Raw genomic sequence first — 5,249 nt, forward strand, 5'->3', positions numbered from 1 at the left:
GCCGATGTGTGTAGTGGCCAAGATTTATTATCAGAAGACCTCACTCCTCTGCCTTATTGAAAAGAAGAATAGACCCTGTCTAGAGATAGCATGGCTGAGTCCCCATCACATGTTGATGCTCTGAAGATAAAGGGACCTAATCCAGGTAGCTACTGGGTCATAGATTAGGAGAAAATTATAACCTGGAGCTAGGTAAGATGCTAGGAGATTCACAGGTCAGGAAGGGGACAATTTCAGGGAAAAAGACATTAAAAAAAAAAAAAGAAAAAGAAAACTCGATTTCACTTGACCTCTAACCTAGTCTTTTGGGAACTAAGATTTATTAGGAAAATATCCTTTCTGTCCAGAGGACTTCTCCACTTGGGAATCATGTACTTAGAGCCTGGTTTCACAAGGGGGAAATGTGCTAATGAGCAGACACAGGAGCTCTAAATACTTCCTTGTTGCCAGTCCATCAGCCTGTGCAGCCTTGGACGGGAAGGGTCATGTTTTGCCTGTTTATTCCAAGTCCTAATTCTGGCTGGAGGCCGATGCTTCACCCCATCCTGCTGTCTTGGCTGAGGTCAGAGCTTTAGTCTCTATCATCTGCTGTCCAGGGAGGAATTCAGACTTCCACAGACACCTCCCTGTCACACACCCAGCCAGGTGAGTCCAACACCCCTGTGAACCATGGATGACAGGGTCAGAGAGAATGGAAACCAGTAACTTTGACCCATCACCACTTGAGAGCCAATTCAACTTAGCCCAGAGTGAGTGATCACTGTGTTTGCTGGTTTACTTTATTAAATAATTAATGTATTATTAGTGCTAATGTTGATTTCACTGAGTGACCGCTACTCACACTTTTGGTGGTCTTTCATTTTCTTCATTATTAAACTGCTATTATAGGGATGCTAGAAAAAGTATGTTGAGATTGTTACACTCAATGTGTGGTTCTGATTGGGTGTGATTTTGTCCCCTGGAGGGTCACTGATCACTGTCTGGAGCCAGCTTTGCCTCTCATATTGGAGAGGGATGACTGGAGACAGGAATGTCTAAACATCCTACAATGCACAGGACACCGCCTTCCCCAGGGCAGGCTCTGGCCAGAATGTCCATGGCACAGAGACAGAGAAGCCCTGGGGTGAAGATTATCAGTATTTGGAACACAGCTGCCTTCAGCTCTGCCTTCACCCTTGTAACACTTTCTTCCTGCAGCAAATTGACAGTAACCCTTTGGCTACCTGTTTAAAAGTTTTAACCACAGTGGTACCTGGGTGGCAAAGGTGGTTAAGGATCTGCCTTCAGCTCAGGTCATGATCTTTAGGTCCTGAGATCAAGCCCCACAGAGGGCTTTCAGCTCAGCGGGGAGTCCGCTTCTCCCTTTCCCTCTGTCTCTCAGAATGCTTGTGTTCTCTCTGTCTCTCTATCTCAAATGAATAAATGAGATCTTTAAAATAAAATAAGTTTCAACCAAAAACAATATTACACCTCTGTAAGGTTCCCTCCCCCAGGCTGCTGGTGATCGAGATGTTTTATTTAGTGGTGTTCCCCACCTGTAACACATCTATGTCGTTTTATTGATGTTCTACTGTATTGTTTGGTTACCCTTACCCCAAGGTCATAAGCCATCTGGGTTTTTGTAAGGTCTGAGGGAGGGGACAGGTTTCATATTCTTCCAGACAGATATCCCTTTATGCCAGCATTTATTGAGAAATTTAACCTTTTCCAACAAAATTGAAATACAACCTTGCCATGTGATAAATGTCCTTATACATTGAGACCTAATTTATAACTCTAACAAGTAAATACTGAGCATTCTAAGAACATTATGTATTATGTTTTTATGTGTCTAGGACCTTGGCAATTGAATTATTGATCCATATTGATATCATTACTGATTGCTATTTTATATTCCATTTTAGTTCATTTCGGTTTTTCATGCAATTTTGACTGCAACAGGTGTTTTGAAACTACTCAATTTACATTTTAACCTGGTTCTGCAATCACTTCATTCTGTTCATTCTATACCTATCCATATTCTTAGGGCTTTTTATATTAAACACATATATTCACAAAACTTGGTGGAAAAAACAAAAATGAACAAAGAAGGTGAAGTCCCTGCACTTTTGAAACATGAATCCTAACAGTGAGGACAGAGCACAATGAAATAAATGTGTGTATGAAACAATATCCACAGACAGAATGATACAAAGCTAATTATTGAGTACAAAATGATAGAATTGCCATGGTGTGGGCAAGATTATAGAACATGGTCTGTGGACCCCTTTGCACACCGGGTGAAACCGGAATGAGAATTAGAGTGTGCCCACTGGGTTTGTAAAAGAGACCAATACCCCAAGCTCAAGAATATCAATAAAAGATGCCACATAGAGAAGGGAGAAAGGACTAACCTCATCCCCTATCAGACCACACAGAATGAATTGGCCAAAAATGATGCAGGACATACAGGAACAATGTCTTCTATGCTTGATATAAAAATGCCCAACTTTTGTTGTCTGTGGACACTTCCTTTTGTGAAGTGTTTGTTTAATCTATTGCTCAATTTTGAGGATATCTATATCTATATTTATTTCTAGATATATGTTAATATTTAAACATATTATTTGTCCATGGGAGGCTTAGGAATTGGCAATTCTGCATTTTGCAGGGGAAAGCTCACTGATCTCACCTACGTGGGTTGGATCCATTCCTGGCACAATCAAGATGCCGGGGACAGAAAGACAGGGGAATAACACAACCCAGGAGAGGATGGTGTCTTGCATGTGTGTGACTGTGGAGTGGGAGCAGTCCCCACAACAGGGTGCCAGGACTCATAAACCAAAAGGTGACACAACACAGGGGCCAGAACTCAATCAAGAGAGGCAACTAAGAATAGAATCTGGTTCAATTCCTGGGATGCCTTTGTAACACAATGAACACAGAGGGAGAGACAGTGTGGATAAGGAAGTCCCTGTGCCTTGACGGTTCAGAGGTAGCAAAGAGGCCACTTCCCTCCTCAGCATGTCTGACAGTGTCTCTCCTCAGTCTGCCTCCTGCTCATTCCCCTTGCAGCACTGGCTTTGCTTCTTTGACTTGAACCTTGGAAACAAGTACCTTCCTCGGGGCCTTTGCACTGGCCATTCCCTCTGCCAGGCACATATTTCCCCCACAATCCTTGATCTGTTTCCATCTCTTACTTGAGATTTCTGTTCCAGTGTCACCTTGTTCACAAAATTGGCCTAAATATCCATGAAAATAGCATGCCCTTTTCACTCTCTGCTTTATCCCTATTTTCCTTTTCTTCATAACACTTGGCACCTTCTGAAATGCTACTTATTTTCTTATTGGTTAATGTATTCTTTCTCCATCATTCAATGTTAGGAAATTTTTTTTCTCTAGCATCCTATACTCCTTCCCTAGATGATGGCAGGACTTAACCAGGACTTAATTTGCATTTCTGGAATTTGGAATAATTTTTATTTAAAAGTGTGGAATACATGGCTTTTTACAAAATAAGTGATTGGAACAAAAATTCCATAACTATGTTGGTGTAGGTGATCCCCTGAAATGGACCAAAATCATGCACAAAATATTAAAAATAATACTTAGACTACAAAATTTAAAAAGTAGCATTTTAAATCTGTGAGTAACACAAGTGAATGAAAATTAATCATGCTATTTGACTCTGTCCTTGAAGTCACCTCTACCACATGAAACCGGGCAATGATACACGAATTTCAGAGTTTCGTCTTCTAGGATTTTCAGAAGAACCATAATTGCAGCCCCTCATATTCGGGCTTTTCCTCTCCATGTACCTGATCACTGTGTTTGGAAACCTGCTCCTCATCCTGGCCATCAGCTCTGACTCCCACCTCCACACCCCCATGTACCTCTTCCTGGCCAACCTGTCCTTTATAGACATCTGTTCCACCTCCACCACCATCCCCAAGATGCTGATGAATATACAGACAGAGAGCAAAGTCATAACCTATGATGAGTGCGTTACTCAGATTTATTTTTTCATACTATTTGCTGTGTTGGACATCTTTCTCCTGAGTGTGATGGCCTATGACCGGTTTGTGGCCATCTGTCACCCCCTGCACTACACAGTCATCATGAATCCCCAGCTCTGTGGACTGCTGGTTCTGATGTCCTGGATCACGTGTATCCTGAATTCCTTATTACAGAGTTTAATGATGCTGCGGCTGTCCTTCTGCACAAAGGTGGAAATCCCCCACTTTTTTTGTGAACTCAATAATATGGTCCAACTTGCCTGTTCTGACACCTTTCTTAACAACTTGGTGATGTATTTTGCAGCTGTCCTGCTGGATGGGGGTCCTTTTGCTGGGATACTTTATTCTTATTCTAAGATTGTTTCCTCCATACGTGGAATATCCTCAGCTCAGGGCAAGTATAAAGCATTTTCTACCTGTGTGTCTCACCTCTCAGTTGTCTCCTTATTTTTTTGTACGATGCTCGGTGTGTACCTGAGCTCTGCTGCTACCCAGAGCTCCCACTCAAGTGCAGTGGCCTCGGTGATGTACACAGTGTTCACCCCCATGCTGAACCCCTTCATCTACAGCCTGAGGAACAAAGACATAAAGAGGGCTCTGAAAGCGTTCTTTGTGAAGGAGACTTTACATGGCCAATTGTCATAAGACAGAACAAATTCTGAAGATTGCTTAATCTCAGTTTCCTGAGCAAAATTTTATTGAATAAATGTTTGCATTCGATTCCTAATGCTAATGTAAAATGACTACGTTAGTGTTTAAAACACATTTATGTTCTGACATATCAGGGCGTCAGAAGTCTGAAATGGTTCTCATTGGGCTAAAAAGATGTTTGCAACACTTGCTTCATTCTGGAAGCTACAGAGAAGAATCTATTTACTTTTCTATTCCAAGATCATAAAATAGTGCAAAGAAAATCTAAATATATATTTTTTTCTTCTTCTCTTTTTTAATAATAATATTTTTTATTGTATTATGTTAGTCACCATACAGTACATCCCTAGTTTTTGATGTAAGGTTCCATGATTCATTACTTGCATATAACACCCAGTGCACCATGCAATACGTGCCCTCCTTAATACCCATCACCAGCCTATCCCATCCCCCCCCCCGAAAACCTCAGTTTATTTCCCAGAGTCAATAGTCTCTCATGGTTCATTCCCCCTTCTGTTTAACCCCCCTTTCTTCTTCCCTTTCTACTCCTATCGATCTTCCTACTTCTTATGTTCCATAAATGAGTGAAACCATATGATAATT

The 5,249-nt window shown here is 41.4% G+C and overlaps 1 pseudogene; it reads left to right on the plus strand.

Moving 5' to 3' along the window:
* The first annotated feature begins 3,683 nt into the window (after nucleotides 1-3,683).
* LOC123796707 (olfactory receptor-like protein OLF4) lies at nucleotides 3,684-4,640 on the plus strand (annotated as a pseudogene).
* The last annotated feature ends 609 nt before the right edge of the window (nucleotides 4,641-5,249 follow it).

This window comes from Ursus americanus, chromosome 14, assembly GCF_024610735.1.
Source record: "Ursus americanus isolate L20-20 chromosome 14, mUrsAme1.1.p, whole genome shotgun sequence".
Taxonomy (NCBI): Eukaryota; Metazoa; Chordata; class Mammalia; order Carnivora; family Ursidae; genus Ursus; species Ursus americanus.